This window comes from Pan troglodytes, chromosome 7 (assembly GCF_028858775.2).
Source record: "Pan troglodytes isolate AG18354 chromosome 7, NHGRI_mPanTro3-v2.0_pri, whole genome shotgun sequence".
Lineage (NCBI taxonomy): Eukaryota > Metazoa > Chordata > Mammalia > Primates > Hominidae > Pan > Pan troglodytes.
In genome coordinates, this window is record NC_072405.2 from 70428117 (window position 1) to 70450567 (window position 22451).

A 22451-nucleotide genomic window follows, 5' to 3' on the forward strand; every position below is an offset into this window, starting at 1 on the left:
CTACAGTGTGCATCTTGTAGCTTTTAAAGCTGAAATCCCCTGATATTATACTGAGGCCTTATTGATGTGGTGGTAAGGTGCAAGGGGAGGGTAAGTGTTTTATAATTCTGTGAGTAAATTCAGCCTTTCAGTGTGCCTATGTCCCTGGGCTGTGTACCTTGAGAAATAAAAGTATAATTCTAAGCCCCCAATCAACTGAATGTGCCATCTCTTGGCTAAGGGAATCTGAGAGTAATCTTGAAAACAGTTCTTGGCCATGACAGGTTGGGAGGGGTCAGACACACCTTGTTACACTTCCTCCCTAGCTCAGCATGATTGGGATCAGGCTTTCTTCCCTAAAGACCTAACAGAAACCAGCCCTTTCCAGAGACTCCACGTCTGATATCAACCAACCACCTGATGATGCCCCTTCTTTTTTGCCTGATGAGAAACCATTGACCACAGAGTCATTCTGGCCATACTACAGAGATTGCACAATGAGGATTTTCATGTCCTCTGCTTTACCTTTTGATGTCGGATGCCTGAAAACACCCTTGAATCGTGCTAATGCCACTACGTTTTCACAGGACCCATGAAGGAGCATCAAGCTCAGCCTCAGGTGTGTATGTTTCCCCTTTTATAAGTGTTCGTGACTCCTATAGCTTATCAAATATGTATATTTGGAAACCCTACTCAGCAAAAATTCTGTTCCCTTTGCCCCTCCCGAGAAGTATAGAGGCTATGCTTCCCAACCTGTCAGAATGACCAACCTGCCAGAATGGCCAACCTGCAGGCTGCAGCCTTGTATAAGAAATACAGTTCTCCTTTCCAAGTTTATGAACCTTGTCTTTCTTCAGTTGATGACTTCTCAAGTCTTAGTTTCTCTCCTCCTTAAGTGAGATAGAAAGGCTGGAATGTACGGGAATTGGGTTATTTCCCTTCTCTCCTCTCAGATGAGGCTTTAGTAAAGTTTTTCTGTATGGATTGGACTTTGCTATGGAGAAGGCTCTAGAAATATTCCAAAATGGTTATTTCCTTATCCTCCTCCTGCCAGAAACATGAAGGGTTTTTCTTGGCTCTTCAGCATGAGAACATGGTGGGGTTCCTAGAGGTAAAACCCTTGAAAAAGGGGTCCCCCTAAGGCTCTAGATACCAGGAATCTCTCCCTCTCATACTAGTGTACATTTTACTTCTAGCACTTCCTCAAGGTTATTGTTTAAGTATTCCTACCAGCTTGTGGCTCTATTGGCATTTGAACCAGATAAGCTGATCTTGACTGCACTTCCCTATATGCAGTTGTCTCTTCAGATTTTGGGCTGGCAATTTTCCCCGTGAACTGAAGGCAAAAAGGAACTTCTATTTGAGGAATGCAAGTCCTTTTAAAGATCTGGCCCAGGGAGAGATTAAAATGAGACAGCAAATCATACCTTACTCCCCCACTTGAGTTATGTATTCATCTCTTGAAACTGGTTGTGATTGCCCCAAGTAGCTATAAATTAACCTAATAGGCTGGGCTCCGTGGCTCACGCCTGTAATCCCAGCACTTTAGAGGCCAAGGTGGGCAGATCACCTGAGGTGAGGAGTTTGAGACCAGCCTGGCCAACATGGTGAAACCCTGTCTTTACTAAAAATACAAAAATTAGCCAGGTGTAGTGGTGTGTGCCTGTAATCCCAGCTACTTGGGAGGCTGAGGCAGGGGAATCGCTTGAACCTGGGAGGTGGTGATTGCAGTGAGCCAAGATCGCACCACTATACTCCAGCCTGTGTGACAGAGAGAGACTCTATCTCAAAAAAATAAAATAAAAAATAAATTAACCTAATAATGCCATACAGGACACTATAAACCACACCCTATAGCTTAAGAATGTATAGCCAATCACTAATCAATATTATTTCTATAAACCAATGAGAATTCCTGGCAAACAATCTTGTATCAGCCCACTCATTCTCTCCCTCTTTTTTTTTTTTTTTTTTTGGCTTTTAAAAATCCACTTGTAACTGCTGCTAATAGGAGTGTGTATTCAGGGAAACTTGAATGTATGTTCTTTGGTTGCAATTGGCAAGCTTTGCATGAATAGATTTCTTCTTACTTATATTAATTTTGCCTCAGCCTTTTCTTTTGTAAACCAAAAATGAAATTAAAAGCCCCTAACCAACGGAATGGATCCTTTCTTTTGGCCAAAGACATTCCAGAGTAAAACTGGAAAACTAGTTCAGGCCACAATGGCACGGACAGGTTGGACATGCGTCATTACACTCTCCTCCCTTTGGAATTCAGGCACAATTAACCAGCATTAACAGTAAAACAGAGATCTTAAGAGTGACAAAACAGACTCTTTGTAGCACAAAATATCAAATTCCAATCTGGCTCTAATATAGCATCATATGATAGGTAGCAGGCTCTGAAAGAAATTGAAGTATTTCACTCTAAAATATATTCCTTTGACATATTTTGAAATAGCACTGCAAAGCTGTCTCTTGTGGGGAACGTCTACATCCTATTGAGAATCTCCCTTTGTTTTCAGATCGTTTCTTGATGCAAGAGAGATTTAACTGAGTCTGACACATTTTTAGGTCTGATAAGAGACATTTATCATCTATTCTCTCTGAAGCCTGCTAACTGGAGGCTTCATTGACATAATAAAAACCATGGTCTCCACAACCCCTTATATCAACCCAGACACTCCTTTCTGTTGATTCTAGGTCTTTGGACAATATCTTAACTCTTTCAACCAATTGCCAGTTAGAAAAATCTTTGAATCCACTTATGACCTGGAGGCATGCCCCTACCCTGCTTCAGGTTTTCCTGCCTTTCCTTACCAAACCGATGTACATCTTACATGAATAGATTGATATCTGCCTGTAACTTCTGCCCCCTGAAATGTATAAAATCAAGCTGTAACCCAACCACCTTGGGCATATGTTCTCGGGACCTCTTGAGACTGTGCCTTAGGCTTTGGCCACTCATAGTTGGGTCAGAATAAATCCCTCCAAATATTTTACAGAGTTTTACTCTTTTTTAATAGGAGGAGGTTTAATAGGCAGAAGAGAAAGAGAAACAGCTCTCTGTCTATATAGAGAGGGGTCTCCTAGTGGAAAGGACTGGCTGGTGGCAAATTTGCTGGATTTTAGAGTCCCCCTTTTTTATCAATACCTTTTAGGTTGACATATCTGGCATAAGTCAGCAGGATTCAGAGTGACCTCCCCAACCATCTGAATGTGGCATTTGGTACCAGCATGACCATTTATCTTCAGAAGTCCCACCAGTTGTCGCTGGTCAGTTCTCCTGAATTTTGACCTCTCACATTTTGGTCTTATTTGGGCTTACTTGGTCCCATTTGGACCTCTTATTTGGGCTGTTTCTCTTCCTCTTCTCTTCTGCCTATTAAACCTCCTCCTTGGTAATTTTAACTGGAATGGCATATTTTCAAATATGACCAGACTGCTTTGGGGAATGCAGGTTGAGTTTACAGAGCCAATAAACAGCCTGTACCTTGTTTACATGATTCCTTTACAAAGTTTCTATTCTTGCAGTAGGTAAAGAGTGTTATCTTCTGACCGGCCCAGGATCCTCAAGTTATTTTGGCACCTTGAGAAGATAGGAATTCATTCAATTTGTACAAGTATTACAGACAGTCTAATGAAAAGTCTTTCACTTCGTTAGCCTCAAGGGTTTTAAAAGTCTCATCTGAAATTTCCTATGAAATAAGTCCCAGCAAAGCCAACTTTAAAATAACCTATATGGCCATTCTGTATTCTTGTTGCACTTTATGCAAATAGGCAGGCCAAGTATAATAAGACTAAAACTTGTTTTGCAAATAAATTGGTCCTGCTAAGATCATCTTTGATAAAAATGGAGAATTGGTAAAAGAAAAAAAGTATGTTTCAGAAGGAAGTTATAGTACATCTATTGTTAGCTTATAGCTTTGTTTGTTATTCTTGACTTTTATTATTTGTCTACAATTTGGAGTAGATGCTGAATCACTTCTTGGCAACAACAAATCTCCATAAAAGATCCCAGTTTAATTTTCTTTATAAAAGAACCCAGTTTTAGTTGATGCCCTGATGAAATAGATTTTGTTGTTGTTGTTGTTGTTGTTGTGGCACACAAATCCTCTTTTGATTGTGGACTATGTTTCTACTATTTAATTTTTTATTTTTTTATTTTTTGTTATTATTATACTTTAAGTTTTAGGGTACATGTGCACAATGTGCAGGTTAGTTACATATGTATACATGTGCCATGCTGGTGCACTGCACCCACTAACTTGTCATCTAGCATTAGATATATCTCCCAATGCTATCCCTCCCCCCTCCCCCCACCCCACAACAGTCCCCAGAGTGTGATGCTCTCCTTCCTGTGTCCATGTGTTCTCATTGTTCAATTCCCACCTATAAGTGAGAATATGCGGTGTTTGGTTTCTTGTCCTTGCGATAGTTTACTGAGAATGATGATTTCCAATTTCATCCATGTCCCTACAAAGGACATGAACTCATCATTTTTTACGGCTGCATAGTATTCCATGGTGTATATGTGTCACATTTTCTTAATCCAGTCTATCATTGTTGGACATTTGGGTTGGTTCCAAGTCTTTGCTATTGTGAATAATGCTGCAATAAACATACGTGTGCATGTGTCTTTATAGCAGCATGATTTATAATCCTTTGGGTATATACCCAGTAATGGGATGGCTGGGTCAAACGGTATTTCTGGTTCTAGATCCCTGAGGAATCGCCACGCTGACTTCCACAATGGTTGAATTAGTTTACAGTCCCACCAACAGTGTAAAAGTGTTCCTATTTCTCCACATCCTCTCCAGCACCTGTTGTTTCCTGACTTTGTAATGATTTCCATTCTAACTGGTGTGAGATGGTATCTCATTGTGGTTTTGATTTGCATTCCTCTGATGGCCAGTGATGGTGAGCATTTTTTCATGTGTTTTTTCGCTGCATAAATGTCTTCTTTTGAGAAGTGTCTGTTCATGTCCTTCGCCCACTTTTTGATGGGGTTGTTTGTTTTTTCTTGTAAATTTCTTTGAGTTCATTGTAGATTCTGGATATTAGCCCTTTGTCAGATGAGTAGGTTGCAAAAATTTTCTCCCATTTTGTAGGTTGCCTGTTCACTCTGATGGTAGTTTCTTTTGCTGTGCAGAAGCTCTTTAGTTTAATGAGATCCCATTTGTCAATTTTGGCTTTTGTTGCCATTGCTTTTGGTGCTTTAGACATGAAATCCTTGCCCATGCTTACGTCCTGAATGGTAATGCCTAGGTTTTCTTCTAGGGTTTTTATGGTTTTAGGTCTAACATGTAAGTCTTTAATCCATCTTGAATTGATTTTCATGTAAGGCATAAGGAAGGGATCCAGTTTCAGCTTTCTACATATGGCTAGCCAGTTTTCCCAGCACCATTTATTAAATAGGGAATCCTTTCCCCAATGCTTGTTTTTCTCAGGTTTGTCAAAGATCAGATAGTTGTAGATATGCAGCATTATTTCTGAGGGCTCTGTTCTGTTCCATTGATCTATATCTCTGTTTTGTTACCAGTACCATGCTGTTTTGGTTACTGGAGCCTTGTAGTATAGTTTGAAGTCAGGTAGTGTGATGCCTCCAGCTTTGTGCTTTTGGCTTAGGATTGACTTGGCGATGCGGGCTCTTTTTTGGTTCCATATGAACTTTAAAGTAGTTTTTTCCAGTTCTCTGAAGAAAGTCATTGGTAGCTTGATGGGGATGGCATTGAATCTATAAATTACCTTGGGCAATATGGCCATTTTCACGATATTGATTCTTCCTACCCATGAGCATGGAATGTTCTTCCATTTGTTTGTATCCTCTTTTATTTCCTTGAGCAGTGGTTTGTAGTTCTCCTTGAAGAGGTCCTTCACATCCCTTGTAAGTTGAATTCCTAGGTATTTTATTCTCTTTGAAGCAATTGTGAATGGGAGTTCACTCATGATTTGGCTCTCTGTTTGTCTGTTATTGGTGTATAAGAATGCTTGTGATTTTTATACATTGATTTTGTATCCTGAGAGTTTGCTGAAGTTGCTTATCAGCTTAAGGAGATTTTGGACTGAGATAATGGGGTTTTCTAGATATACAATCATGTCATCTGCAAACAGGGACAATTTGACTTCCTCTTTTCCTAATTGAATACCCTTTATTTCCTTCTCCTGCCTAATTGCCCTGGCCAGAACTTCCAACACTATGTTGAACAGGAGTGGTGGGAGAGGGCATCCCTGTCTTGTGCCCGTTTTCAAAGGGAATGCTTCCAGTTTTTGCCCATTCAGTATGATATTGGCTGTGGGTTTGTCATAGATAGCTCTTATTATTTTGAGATATGTCCCATCAATACCTAATTTATTGAGAGTTTTTAGCATGAAGAGTTGTTGAATTTTGTCAAAGGCCTTTTCTGCATCTATTGAGATAATCATGTGGTTTTTGTCTTTGGTTCTGTTTACATGCTGGATTACATTTATTGATTTGCGTATATTGAACCAGCCTTGGATCCCAGGGATGAAGTCCACTTGATCATGGTGGATAAGCTTTTTGATGTGCTGCTGGATTTGGTTTGCCAGTATTTTATTGAGGATTTTTGCATCAATGTTCATCAAGGATATTGGTCTAAAATTCTCTTTTTTGGTTGTGTCTCTGCCTGGCTTTGGTATCAGGATGATGTTGGCCTCATAAAATGAGTTAGGGAGGATTCCCTCTTTTTCTATTGATTGGAATAGTTTCAGAAGGAATGGTACCAGCTCCTCCTTGTACCTCTGGTAGAATTCGGCTGTGAATCCATCTGGTCCTGGACTCTTTTTGGTTGGTAAGCTATTGATTATTGCCACAATTTCAGCTTCTGTTATTGGTCTATTCAGAGATTCAACTTCTTCCTGGTTTAGTCTTGGGAGAGTGTATGTGTTGAGGAATGTATCCATTTCTTCTAGATTTTCTACTTTATTTGCGTAGAGGTGTTTGTAGTATTCTCTGATGGTAGTTTGTATTTCTGTGGGATCAGTGGTGATATCCCCTTTATCATTTTTTATTGCGTCTATTTGATTCTTCTCTCTTTTTTTCTTTATTAGTCTTGCTAGCGGTCTATCAATTTTGTTGATCTTTTCAAAAAACCAGCTCCTGGATTCATTGATTTTTTGAAGGGTTTTTTGTGTCTCTATTTCCTTCAGTTCTGCTCTGATTTTAGTTATTTCTTGCCTTCTGCTAGCTTTTGAATGTGTTTGCTCTTGCTTTTCTAGTTCTTTTAATTGTGATGTTAGGTTGTCAATTTTAGATCTTTCCTGCTTTCTCTTGTGGGCATTTAGTGCTGTAAATTTCCCTCTACACACCACTTTGAATGTGTCCCAGAGATTCTGGTATGTTGTGTCTTTGTTCTCGTTGGTTTCAAAGAACATCTTTATTTCTGTCTTCATTTCGTTATGTACCCAGTAGTCATTCAGGAGCAGGTTGTTCAGTTTCCATGTAGTTTAGCGGTTTTGAGTGAGATTCTTAATCCTGAGTTCTAGTTTGATTGCACTGTGGTCTGAGAGATAGTTTGTTATAATTTCTGTTCTTTTACATTTGCTGAGGAGAGCTTTACTTCCAACTATGTGGTCAATTTTGGAATAGGTGTGGTGTAGTGCTGAAAAAAATGTATATTCTGTTGATTTGGGGTGGAGAGTTCTGTAGATGTCTATTAGGTCCAATTGGTGCAGAGCTGAGTTCAATTCCTGGGTATCCTTGTTGACTTTCTGTCTCGTTGATCTGTCTAATGTTGACAGTTGGGTGTTAAAGTCTCCCATTATTAATGTGTGGGAGTCTAAGTCTCTTTGTAGGTCACTCAGGACTTGCCTTATGAATCTGGGTGCTCCTGTTTTGGGTGCATATATATTTAGGATAGTTAGCTCTTCTTGTTGAATTGATCCCTTTACCATTATGTAATGGACTTCTTTGTCTCTTTTGATCTTTGTTGGTTTAAAGTCTGTTTTATCAGAGACTAGGATTGCAACCCCTGCCTTTTTTTGTTTTCCATTTGCTTGGTAGATCTTCCTCCATCCCTTTATTTTGAGCCTATGTGTGTCTCTGCACGTGAGATGGGTTTCCCGAATACAGCACACTGATGGGTCTTGACTCTTTATCCAATTTGCCAGTCTGTATCTTTTAATTGGAGCATTGAGTCCATTTACATTTAAAGTTAATATTGTTATGTGTGAATTTGATCCTGTCATTATGATGTTAGCTGGTTATTTTGCTCATTAGTTGATGCAGTTTCTTTCTTGTCTCGATGGTCTTTACATTTTGGGATGATTTTGCAGGGGCTGGTACCGGTTGTTCCTTTCCATGTTTAGTGCTTCCTTCAGGAGCTCTTTTAGGGCAGGCCTGGTGGTGACAAAATCTCTCAACATTTGCTTGTCTGTAAAGTATTTTATTTCTCCTTCACTTATGAAGCTTAGTTTGGCTGGATATGAAATTCTGGGTTGAAAATTCTTTTCTTTAAGAATGTTGAATATTGGCCCCCACTCTCTTCTGGCTTGTAGAGTTTCTGCCAAGAGATCCACTGTTAGTCTGATGGGCTTCCCTTTGAGGGTAACCTGACCTTTCTCTCTGGCTGCCTTTAACATTTTTTCCTTCATTTCCACTTTGGTGAATCTGACAATTATGTGTCTTGGAGTTGCTCTTCTCGAGGAGTATCTTTGTGGCGTTCTCTGTATTTCCTGAATCTGAACGTTGGCCTGCCTTGCTAGATTGGGGAAGTTCTCCTGGATAATATCCTGCAGAGTGTTTTCCAACTTGGTTCCATTCTCCCCGTCACTTTCAGGTACACCAATCATACGTTGATTTGGTCTTTTCACGTAGTCCCATATTTCTTGGAGGCTTTGTTCTTTTATTTTTATTCTTTTTCTCTAAACTTCCCTTCTTGCTTCATTTCATTCATTTCATCTTCCATCACTGATACCCTTTCTTCCAGTTGATCGCATTGGCTCCTGAGGCTTCTGCATTCTTCACGTAGTTCTCGAGCCTTGGCTTTCAGCTCCATCTGCTCCTTTAAGCACTTCTCTGTATTGGTTATTCTAGTTATACATTCTTCTAAATTTTTTTCAAAGTTTTCAACTTCTTTGCCTTTGGTTTGAATTTCCTCCTGTAGCTTGGAGTAGTTTGATCGTCTGAAGCCTTCTTCTCTCAGCTCATCAAACTCATTCTCCATCCAGCTTTGTTCCATTGCTGGTGAGGAACTGCGTTCCTTTGGAGGAGGAGAGGTGCTCTGCTTTTTAGAGTTTCCAGTTTTTCTGCTCTGTTTTTTCCCCATCTTTGTGGTTTTATCTACTTTTGGTCTTTGATGATGGTGATGTACAGATGGGTTTTTGGTGTGGATGTCCTTTCTGTTTGTTAGTTTTCCTTCTAACAGACAGGACCCTCGGCTGCAGGTCTGTTGGAGTTTGCTAGAGGTCCACTCCAGACCCTGTTTGCCTGGGTATCAGCAGCGGTGTCTGCAGAACAGTGGTTTTTTTGTGAACCGCGAATGCTGCTGTCTGATCGTTCCTCTGGAAATTTTGTCTCAGAGGAGTACCCAGCTGTGTGAGGTGTCAGTCTGCCCCTGCTGTGGGGTGCCTCCCAGTTAGGCTGCTCAGGGGTCAGGAGTCAGGGACCCACTTGAGGAGGCAGTCTGCCCGTTCTCAGATCTCCAGCTGCGTGCTGGGAGAACCACTGCTCTCTTCAAAGCTGTCAGACAGGGACGTTTAAGTCTGCAGAGGTTACTGCTGTCTTTTTGTTTGTCTGTGCCCTGCCCCCAGAGGTGGAGCCTACAGAGGCAGGCAGGTCTCCTTGAGCTGTGGTGGGCTCCACCCAGTTCGAGGTTCCCAGCTGCTTTGTTTACCTAAGCAAGCCTGGGCAATGGCGGGCGCCCCTCCCCCAGCCTCGCTGCTGCCTTGCAGTTTGATCTCAGACTGCCGTGCTAGCAACCAGCGAGACTCCATGGGTGTAGGACCCTCCGAGCCCTGTGCGGGATATAATCTCCTGGTGCGCAGTTTTTTAAGGCCGTCGGAAAAGTGCAGTATTCAGGTGGGAGTGACCCGATTTTCCAGGTGCCTTCCGTCACTCCTTTCTTTGACTAGGAAAGGGAACTCCCTGACCACTTGCGCTTCCCGAGGGAGGCAATGCCTTGCCCTGCTTCGGCTCGTGCACAGTGCACTGCACCCACTGACCTGTGCCCACTGTCTGGCACTCCCTAGTGAGATGATCCCGGTACCTCAGATGGAAATGCAGAAATCACCCATCTTCTGTGTCACTCATGCTGGGAGCTGTAGACTGGAGCTGTTCCTATTCAGCCATCTTTGCTCCTCCCCCCTCTATTTAATTTTTAAACGTTATTTATTTCTCATTGTTTTACTTCTTCTGAAAAAACTAAATTCTTAGTACTCTAATGAGTAGGTATAATTCAACAAGTGACAGCAGCCATAGATCAGTGACTTTGACAGCACTACTCAGCAACAAATCTTCCCAGCAATGACAGACATTTTGACACTCAACTTTTGATCATCAGTTCTTTCAAGAATAAAGATTTTAGATCAAAAAAGGGAAATGAGAGAACAAAAGAGCTTTTATCTGAGGAAGGCAAGTTCTATTAGTTATCAGGCCTAGACAATAAGATGAAACAGCAATCCCTTCCTACTCTCCACTTTGAGTTACGTATTCTTCTCTTGAAACTGCTTGCTATTGTTACAAGTAGCTATAAATTAACTTAATAATGCCACACAGGACACTGTAACCTATATCCTGTAGCTTAAGAATGTATAGCCAATCATTAATAAGTGTTATTTCTATAAACCAATAAGAAACAACTTTCTATAAACCAATGAGAAACAAACAAGTTTCTATCAGCCCACTCACTGTTCCCCCATTTTTTGCCTTTAAAAATCTGCTTGTAACTGCTGCTAATAGGAGTGTGTATTCAGGGCACCTTGAATCTACTCTCCCGGGTTGCATTTCTCAAGTTTGGCCCAAATAAACTCTCTACTTATATTAATTTTGCCTCAGCTTCTCTGTTTTAGGTCATCAGGCCAATTTTCTGAAGGGCCTTGGGAAATTTATTTTTCAGTGTCTTTAGCTTTTTTTTTCTTACTGTAAGATGGGATTAATGACTTCCAAGCTTTTTATGTGTTACAACTGAAACCAGAAGCCTAACCTTTTAAATGTATACGGTATTATGTGGAATATTTATTCACCTGGATTCTACATCAAACCAAAATTGAAAAGTGAACTAAAATTTTTCTTTTCTGTCAATCTACAATTTTTCTTGTATTTTCTGCTGACTGAATAAAACAAAATATGTTTCTCCAATGAGAGTTTTCTACATAGACTGATCTGTACAACACCATCTTTATATTTTGGCAACATTCACAAATTATTTGGATAGGCTTTTTATTTTGGAAGATTGCCTCCACTCATTCTCTATTACTGTTCCCAAGTTTGGAGCTATACATAAAATTATTCTGTTTAGGTTTCCCATGAATGCCACAGATATTTTTATTTTAGTGGAATTGGGGAAAGAGATAGCACCTCTATATTTCTTTTTTAAAGCACATACTTTTCATTTAAGAGGTACCGAAATTACCACAATTAGTTCCATTTTAATGTAATTACTTCTTAAAGATTATAAATAAGAATACAGGATATACTCATGGAAAAATATTTAGAGAAAGGAAAATTAGAAAAAGAGAGATTATAAGTTTATACAATACATAATATGCAAAATATTTTGAGAATATCTTAATAATTTAAATATCATAGTGTCACAGTGTTCGTCATTTCCATTCACTTGTTAACTATTCATATGTACATTTTTGCAGATATTCTTCATTATTCCATCATCATCTCAAACCTCTTGGGTATAGTGTTTGACTGCTACTGTGACCATAAATTCCAATAAAACCTAGGAAAAAATGAAACCACTACATTAACTGAAAGGGTAAGCAATAAGAATAATATTTTCTAACTTCCTTGAATAAGAAGAATCTTGATGATGATTGTTATTTATTAATTCCAGAGAGAAAGGAACAAGCTAGTCAGTCAGGAGAAAGAATTATTGCTTATTAAGTTCATTTACTTCAATTGTGAGGAATAGAAAGTTAATGCAATTGAATAGGTGAGTGGCTAATACTTATGGAGAACAAATATTGAAATCTTTTAAATATGATTTTTCAAACTTAAATGGCATAAAATTTGAGAATATCAATACTTTATATGAGTACCAGCATTAATGAGTCCAATTTAGTCCCTTAAGCTTCAGCAAGCTCAAGTCATATATTTTTCAGACAGAAAGGATATTATAAGCCCTTCCTTCTGCTGTGTTCTCATAAATCTCTCTAATGCTAGACCTAGGCCTGTATTGAGTGGAAAACTCAATGTAGACTTCAGAGTTTCCTGAAGAGAAAAGTTCAGGACTTGCTAACCCAGCCTTTAATTTGCATTTGAGCATGATAGTGTCAAATGCAGAAGGTGATCTTTTTCCACTCCTGAGAACAAAGGTGCTAAGTAAGTAGCCCCAGGTTCTACATTCCTAGAAGTATCAGCTTTGGGATCTTCCTTCCATTGCTGTGAGGTGACATCTCCCCAACCAAAAATAGTAATATGACTCAGAAGAAGAGGAAGTCTCATTTTTCAAGAGGCCAAGATTCTTGGAATTGGGGAAGGGAACACTTCCCCAGACATAAGAATGAGATGCCTGCCTTAGGGTGTCCATGTGCCTACAAGAAAAAATTCCTTAGATGACTACCTGCTATGCTATCAGAATTGCTGATGTCTCTCTATATTGCTGAATTATGGAAGACAACATTGGAGAAAACTTGTATGGTGGATTCTGCTCAGAAGGGAATAGTCCTCAACCACCATGTCCATTATTTTTCTTAACAACCCTTGACTTCTCGGTTTTTGATAGGTCACGTGGAGCCCACATATACCTGCAGTCCATGCATTGATAGTGAATAACACATGAGAATTGAAGCTCCAGTTGTGTAAATCAAAAGAAGGCAATAGGAGACAAACTTATGCTTCCAGGAAAATGGAGTAGACATACTTCTCCCAATTCTTTCTACTAAGTACAGCTAAAAACCTGGACATTAAATATAAAATAAATGCAAAAATACCCTGAATGTTGGAGAGAAGAAAGCAGACCAAGTAGGTACTTTGGATTAAAAAACAACACATTGGTGAGTTCCCTAGGTTTTATTTTTTGTTTTATATATACCAGTTTAGAGGCTGGAGAAGCCAGAACTCCAGAAATACCAACACGTTTAGATGAAGAATGCCCTAACAAAAGCTCTTTCTCTCTTATGTAAGGAGTAGGAGAGGGACAGGCTAGCAAGAGAGAACCTTTAGAAAATAGTGACTACTTCAACCAAAAACCACGGAAAGAATTGTGGCCCCACCCCACCCTTGTCAGCAAGCATGAGGGGGGCGCCTAGATTTCTACTTTTTCAAGGCTGTAGCAAAGGGTCCCAATTGTCCCGTTAGGGTGGTGTCAGATAAGGCCATCTGTGCCTGGCATTAATGAGCCCCTTCCCCCTTTCCCACAGGATCAGTGTATGTGAGAAGTTTGGACTTCTACCCCCACCTGGCAATAATGAGGTACCCCTTCACTTTCCCACTGAGGTAGTTTCAGAAAAGACCTACTGTAAACATTTTCACAACTTCCCAGCAGTAAGGAAGTCACACCTCTCCCATAATGTCAGTGGTGACAAAGTATGAAGCACTAATGAAGCACTCCAGCCCACACCAGCCAGGAAGGTATAAGTGAAGGCTCAGTAAGACACCAGAATTTCCACTTCCACTTAGCAATCACAAAGAGCTTCCCCCATCAGGTGTTAGTGAAAGTTTATGGGGAACCTGGACTTCTCTACCCAATTGGCAGTAATGAGGTAGTACCTCCTCTCCTCACCCCAGACTGGTGTCAGAGGAAGACAGCCAAACCAGAAAGTGTAAATAAGATCTAAAATCTAATAAAAATGTAAACAATGTTCAGGTTTTAATAAAAACATTGCTAATCATTATCAAGAACCAGGAAAGAAATTGAATGCAAAAAGACAACAGAGGTCAGCACTGAAAGACAAATATTAGATTATCTGATAGTTTAAAGCATCCATCATAAAAATGTTTCAATGAGCATTTGCAAGCACATTCGAAGAAATGAAAAATATAGAAAGTCTCAGAAAAAATAGAAGAGATAATAACCAAATATTTTATTTTATTTTATCTTATATATTTTTTATTTTTGTTTTTAATTAATTTATTTTTTTTTGAGATGGAGTTTTGCTCTTGTTGCCCAGGCTGGAATGCAATGATGCGATCTTGGCTCACTGCAATCTCTGCCTCCTGAGTTCAAGCGAATCTCCTGCCTCAGCCTCACGAGTAGCTGGGATTACAGGTGTGCACCACCACGTCCAGCTAATTTTGTATTTTTAGTAGAGACAGGGTTTCACCATGTTGGTCAGGCTGGTCTCGAACCCCTGACCTCAGGTGATCCGTCCACCTTGGCCTCCCAAAGTGCTGGGTTACAGGCATGAGCCACTGTGCCCGGCCATATTTTAGTTTATGTTATTATTTTTGAAACAGGGTCTTGCTGTGTCACCCAGGCTGGAGTATAGTGGTGCAACTATGGCTCACTGCAGCCTTGATTTCCCAGGCTCAAGTGATCCTCCTATCTCAGCCTTCCGAGTAGCTGGGATCACAGGCATGCACCACCACACTGGCTAATTTTTAAATTTTTTTTGTAGAGACAGGATATCCCTATGTTGCTTAGACTAGTCTCAAACTCCTGGACTCAAGTGACTCTTTCTCTTTGACCTTCCAAATGTCAGGATCACAGGTGTGAGCCACCATTCCCGGCCCCACATAGACATTCTTCAACTAAAAATATGCAATAAAAGAAGTAAAAACTAAATGGATGGGCTAAAGAACAGAATAGAGAGGACAGAGGAAAAAAATCAATGAAATTGAAGATAGAACGATAGACATTATACAATCTGAACAATAGGGAAATTAGACTGAAAAAAAAAATGAACAGAGCCTCAGAGACCTGTGAGACTAAAACAAAAGGTATAACTTATGTATCACTGAAGTTCTGGAAGGCGAGGAGCCAAAAAGCAGAGCTGATAAAATACTTGAACAAATAATGGCTGAAAACTTCCAAAATTTGACAAAAGCAAAGTACTGTAGATTCAAGAAGGTGAGTGCATATCAAATAAGATAAACTCAAGGAAACCACACAAACACATTAGCTTCTGAAAAATAAAAACAGAGAAAAAATTTTGAAATCAGCAAGAGAGAAAAAACATGGGGGAAAATAACTCAAAGATTTCTTATCAGAAACTATGAAGGTCAGGAGGCTGTGACACAACATTTTTCAAGTGCTGAAAGAAAAGAACTTTCAGTCCAGAATCCAACATTAAGTGGAGCTATCCTTCAAGAATGAAGGGGACACCAATGCATTCTCAGATAAAGAAAAAATTAAAGAATTTGTCATCAGGAAACCTATCCTAAAAGAATGTTTAAAGAAAATTCTCTAAACAGAAAGAAAACAATAACAGATGAAATATAAAATCAAGGAGGAATAAGGAAATGGCAGCAAAAATGGCTAAATTTAATGTACTTTCCCTTCTAAATTATGGTTGTTGGTTGAAGACAAATTATAATATTTTCTGATGTGGTTCTCAATATATGTATAGGAAATATTTAAAACAATTTTAAATGGCGAGGATAAATAACTTAAAAAGGGGTAAGTTTTTATACTTCACTCATACACCAATATACATTTGACACTAGTTTTTTATAATGTAATACCTGGTGCAACTACTAAAAATTATGTAAAAAGAAATACACTTAAAAATACTGCAGTTAAATTAAAGTAAAATTGTAAAAAGGGTGATTAAACTAAACAACTAAACATACTTCTAGCATATAACCCAGCTGCCATACTCCTTGGTATTTACCCAAATAAACTAAAAACTTATGTCCACTCAAGAACCTGCACATTGATGTTTATTTATAATTGCCCAAACTTGGAAGCAACCAAGATGTTTTCTAGAAGGTGAATGGATAAACAGCAGCAAATTCATACAATAAAATATTATTCAGCATTATAAGCCATCAAGCCATGAAAAACATGGAGAAACCTATTAAGTATATTACTAAGTAAAATAAGCTAAATTGAAAAAAGTAGGTACTGTATAACCCCAACTATATAATATCTGGAAAAGGAAAAACTATGTAGCAGTAAACAAAAATAACTGGTTGACAGGGATTAAGGGAGAGTGTTGTTCAAGGGTCAACTATATATAAAAAGTTTTACACCAGGTCCAAGTGGGATTATTCCAGGGATGTAAGGCTTGTGAAATGTTTTAAAATTATTTAACAAAATATACCATATTAACCAGCTAAAGAAGAAATATTACATGATTATATCACAATCAATGCAGAAAAAAATTTGATGAAACTCAGTACCTATTTGTGATTTTACAAACTCTTGGAAAAATAGAAATAAAGGGAACTTCCTCATCTTTATAAAGGGCATCTATAAAATACCTATGGGAAACATAATAAATAGTGGTGAAAACTCAATGTTTTTCTTCTAAAATTGAGGTTTAATACCATATGGCTACTCTCATCATTCTCATTCAACGTGATGCTAGAAGTTCTAGCCAGTGCAATAAGGCAAGAAAAGGTCAGAAATGAAAAAATACAATTTTTATTTGCGGATAGCATGAATGTCTATGTAGAAAATCCCAATGCATCTACATAAAAGCTCCTAGAAATAATAGGTAAATTCAGCAAGTTACAGGATACAAGATAAATATACAAAAATCAGTTATATTTTCAAATACTACCAATAAACAAATAGACTTTGAAATTAAATATTGATTTCATTTATGCTTGCTCTAAAAATGAAATACTTAAGTGAAATTGAATAACTCATATACAAGATTTTATTCTCTACAAAACACTGATTAAAGAAATCAAGAAAGACCTAAATGAATGAGATGTACTATGTTCATGGATTGAAAGACTCGACTTAGTAAGGATCTCAGTTCTCCTCAAATTGACATACAGAGTTAGTACAATCACTATCAAATCTCAAAATGTTTTTTAGATACAGACAATTATTCTACAATTTATATAGAGATATATGGGTTCTAGAATAACAAAAATCATGACAAATAATATGGCTGGAAGAATCATTTCATTCAATTTGAAGGGTAATTATATAGCTTTCTCTATATAAAATACAATGTATATAGAATACATTGTATACAATAACCATGACTGTGTGATATTGGCAGGAAGATAAGACACATAGATTGATGGAACAAAGTAAGGACCCAGAAATAAACACACACAAACATGCCTAACTGATTTTTGACAAGGTGGAAAAGCACAAAGGTGTAGAAAAGATAGCCTTTCAACAAATAGTGCTGGAACAATTGGACATCTGTAGGCAGAAATATAAACTTTGAGCTATATTTCACATCATATAGAAAGATTAACTCATAATATCAATGTATAAATAAATGTATAGTTCATATACATCTATAATTTAAAAATATAAAAGTTTTACAGTAAAACTTCAGAGAAAATTTTCAAGATCTAGAGGTAGGCAAAGAGCTCTAAGACTTAACAGAAAAAGCATGGTCTATTAATATAAAATAAATTGGTAAAGTGTAATTAGTCAAAACTAAACATTCTTGCTCTGCAAAATACCCTTCAACAGGATGAAAAACAAGCTGCAGACTGGGAGAAAATATTTGCAAATGATATTTTTCACAAAGAATTAATATCTAGAATATATAGGGAAATTTAAAATTCAACCATAGAAACCATGTCATTAATAATCCGATTAGAAAATGGGTAAAAAAAACCTGAAGAGATATTTTATAAAACAGGATATAAAAATGGTGGATACACATGAAAAGATGTGCAATCTCACGAATCATTTAAAAAATGTACAACAAAACCGCAATGAGATAACATCACATACTTATCAGAATCGTTAAGATAAAAGTGAGTGACAAAACCAAATGCTAGTGAGCAGGCAGAGGAACTAGATTATGCATATACTGCTTGTGGCAATGTAAAAATAGTACAGCTACTCTGGTAATGATTTTGACAGTTTCTTCAATAACCAAACATGGAGCTACCATATGATTCAGCAATTACACTTCTTAGCATTTATCTTGGAGAAATTAAAGTTTATAATCACACAGAAAAAAAAAGCTTATAGCAGCTTTATTTGTAAGAGCCAAAAATAGAAATAACCCAGATGTCCTTCAGCTTGTGAATGGTTAAATAATCAGTGGTTTGCATGGAGTACTATTCAGTAACAAAAAGAAATGAAGTATTGATACATGCAAAATTTGGATGAAGCTCTACAGAATTATTCTGAGTAAAAAGTCATTCCTGTATAGTTACATAATATGTAATTCCATTTATACAATATTATTTTAATTAACATCTTTATATAAAATCCATAAACCACAAAATTCACCCATCTAAAGTATAGAATTCAACGGTTTTAGTATAGCACAGAGTTGTGCAACCATCGCCAAAATCTAAGTTTAGATTATTTTCATCCCTTCATGAAGAAACCCCTTACCCATTAGAAGTCATTCTAATTTTCTTCTCCCAGCCCCTGAAAACCATGAATCTGCTTTCTGTCTCCACAGATTTACCTATTCCGCACATGTCACGTAAATTGAATCATATGCATGGCCTTTCGTGGCTGGCTTCTTTTACTTAACATAAGGTTTTCAAGGCTCATCCTTTTTGTAGCATGTATCCATATTCCATTGAACGTTTCTGGCAAATAATATTCCATTTTATGAATATATCACATATTGTTTATCCATTTATCAGTTGATGGACATTTGAGTTCTTTTTACTTTTTGGCTGTTATGAATATTTGTGTGCAAGTTGCTGTAAACATTTGTGTGCAAATTTTTGTGTGGATATATTTTTTCCATTTTCCTTGGGTACACAATAAGGAATTTCTTGGTAATATGGTAACAGTATAGTCCGCTTTTTGAGGAACTGCCAAGCTGTTTTCCAACGTGGCTGCACTATTTATAATCCCACCAGCAATGTGACAGGGCTCTAATTTCTCCACACCTTCATCCACACTTGTTATTATCAGTCTTTTTCTTATAGCCACCCTAGTGGATATGAAGTGGTATCTCTCTGTGATTTCAATATGGATTTAACTAATGGCTAATGATGTTGAGCATTTTTCATGTTCTTACTGTCCATTTGCAAATCTTATTTGGAGAAATGTCTATTAAGAGTTTTTGCCCATTATAATTGAATTATTTGTCTTTTTACTATCAGGTTTATATATTCTGGATACCAGGATTATATTATCAGATATACTACTTGAAAATATTATCCCCTGTTTTGTGGGTTGTATTTTCACTTTCTTTGTGGTATGATTTGGAGCACAAAGTTTTGATTTTGAAGAAGCCTCATTTATATATGTTTTTCTTTGTTGCTTGTGCTTTTTGATCTTATAGCTAACCAACCAAGGTCAGCATGGTGCAAATAAGTGGTCTAAATTTAACATTTTGCAGGTGGATATCCAGTTGTTCCTGCCTCTTTTTTTGAAAAGACTATTCTGTGCTCATTGAATTGTTTTGGCATGCTTATATAAAATAACATTCGTGAAGTGATAGAATTATTGAGATAGGTAACAGATTTGTGTTTGCCTGGGGTAGCTGAGGTGGTAGAGACAGGAGGTAAGTTGGTGTTGCTATTAATACAAAAGGGCACCATGAGAGGGTGGTGATAGAAATGTTCTATGTCTTGATTATATGAATGTCCTGTATTCTGGTTGTGATATTGTACTATAATTTTGCAAGTTGCTACCACTGGGTAAGTGGGTAAAGAGTACATGAGCTCTATCTGTATTATTTCTTACAACTGCATATAAATATAAAATTATTTTAAAATAAACACTTAAAAAAATAATGCACTGGGAGGCTGCTAGCAGGATCAGTTGGAAGATGTTGCCAAATCTTAAAAGTGACCACCAAGAGTCGCTGAATAATGAGTCCCTCATGAATGAGACAGAAATGCTATTGCTTATTTTCAGAACCTGGTGTTGTGGCCATTCAAAGGGAGAACTGTACCCTCCTGGATGGAGTCTGCTCAGTTCTCTGCTTCCCCTTCTCTCTCCACACTCAAAATAGAGCGATTGACAGGAAAAGGTGGGGAGTAGTCTGTGAGAACCAGAGTACAACCTCCTTCTACTTCTTGAGCAAATGCAGGATGGACACAATATCTCTGAAATAACTCGAGACTAAAATTTCAAAATGAACACAGCTGAGTTTAGAATCCAAAATGACAGCTTTAATAACTAATATAACTAAAATATTCTTGATTCTGACTATGATTAAGTAGTGGGAGTCCACTAACCAGGTACATATGGATATATTTAACATAGTGTCATAAAATTGGCAGCCATTACTGAAAAACAATGACACAGTTTCATTTCATACTCTAATGAATTGTCTTGCTGAAATAAGTCAGTTGTACATTGTAAAAATGATAGAAGAAATTACAGCCAGGACAGAATAGCTGAGAGGATATTTGCATCTTCTACCATAAAACCTTTGTCGTCTCCTGTAGGAGCTTACTCACTTCTTGGGAGTACTTTATTAACCCCTTGTAAAGGCAGAAATCCCTCTGCTCTTCACCAACCTCTCAGAACAGTAGTTCCTCCCTACCTTCAGTGGGGGATACATTCCAAGACCCATACTGGATATCTGCAACTGTGGAAGGCACCAAATTGAAATTCTTTTTCACAATTTCATGGGTAGAACATTTGTTCTTATCATAGACCTTAGCAACCTCAGCTTATGATTTATTTTCTTTCCGTAGTAAGTGGAGAATTTTCACCTTTTTACTTGAAGGAAGGATTTGACAGCTTCTTTTGGGCATATCAGAATCGCCAGCATCACTACTCTTGCACTGTGGGGCCATTATTAAGTGAAATAAGGATTACTTGAACACAAGCACTGCAATGCTGCTACAGTCAATGTGAAAACCCAGCTGGTGACTAAGTGACCAAGGACGGGGAGTATCTACAGCGGGGAGACTCTGGAAAAAGGGAGGATTCACATCCAGTGCCATCGGGGCAGGGCAGAATGAGAGTTCATCATGCTACACAGAATGGCACAGAATGTAAGACTTGTGAGTGGATTATCTCTGGAATTTTCTATTGACGACATTTGTACTACAGTTGTATGTGGGTAACAAACTGTGGAAAGTGAAACCTCGGGTAAGGGGGAGGCTACTGTAGATAGCCCAGTATTTCTCATTTTGTGTATTTGTTTACCTTTCTGCTCACATCCTTTTCCTTCTGCATTACCATTTTAGTAAAAATAGATAGCATCCATTTGGTGTTTATTATGTTTCCGGCACAGTCGAACATTTTACAAACATTATATCATTTAATCTGCATAAAACCTATACAGTAGGTACAACTATTATCCAGTTTTTTAGACAAGGCAAACTGGATCACAGGGAGTTCAAAACGCCTCTTCCCTTGGTCAAGTTGGGTCATGTAATTGTCAAAGTTAAAACATGCCCCTTAGGAGATGATTTAAAATTCCCTAATTTTTTAGAAGAATCTTTAGTTTTCCCAGGATAGAACATTTATTGATATGGTAAATATGTGGAAAGACCCACCAACCCCACTCCAATCTTACATTCTTGCCATTAAAAAACAAACATAAAGACTGTTCCCTATGTTTTTTTCTTTAAAATGTATTCTAGGAGTTACAATGACGTGCGTTCTAATGGACATGTAGAAGAAATTAAATTTGAGATATTTTATAAAATTGCAAGATATGTAACAATATGCACCTTAGTCTAGGACACAAGCCAAAAAAGGTAAAAAATAATGAAGAAAGACTACTTAGAAGCTAACCCATTTTTTTATTTTAGGAGAGAGATGAAAGGGGAAAATTGTAATGTGGGGTAATCTCTATCCAATAATCACAGTGTGGTTTCTGAAGAGATGTGTTGCCCTTTAGTAATGCTAAAATTACAAATGCAGATTTAAAGGCCTCTGCCTTTTATCCACTTTTAAATTTACATAAAGAACAAGTGCAAGATTATTGGAAAAGGGTCTATGATTGTTATCATAACCAGCAAGGGTAGTTGGAGAGTGGTACAATGATAAGAAGGGCGAAGGTTAAATTGCCGCTAGTAAAGTCTATGCCCGTTACTGAAGCCAATCCAATATTAACTTTGTATTTAACAAAATGAAAATTAAGATGCTACTCTCAGAGAAACCTTGGGGAATATCTACAACATGTTCACCTCTTTAAAATTTCACTTGTCTGTATAGCTTTCTCTTAAAATCTCATTTAATGTGCTTAGATATACAACCAGTACAATATATTATAATGGCATGGAATTTAGTAAGGAACATATGGTAAGTATTTCTTTA

The 22451-nt window shown here is 37.7% G+C and overlaps 1 long non-coding RNA gene across 8 annotated transcripts in view; it reads left to right on the forward strand.

Moving 5' to 3' along the window:
- Positions 1-21392, forward strand: part of LOC134810877 (uncharacterized) — a 77224-nt gene extending 55832 nt beyond the window's left edge. For 2 of the 8 annotated variants that reach the window (XR_010159591.1, XR_010159589.1), the window contains 4 exons: positions 368-598; positions 11806-11924; positions 12894-13164; positions 20876-21392. This is a non-coding gene — a long non-coding RNA (uncharacterized LOC134810877). Of the gene's footprint in view, positions 1-305; positions 599-11805; positions 11925-12893; positions 13165-20875 lie in introns of all 8 variants that reach the window. The other 6 variants (XR_010159590.1, XR_010159593.1, XR_010159588.1 and 3 more) reach the window with 5 other exon arrangements.
- Positions 21393-22451: the final 1059 nt, after the last annotated feature.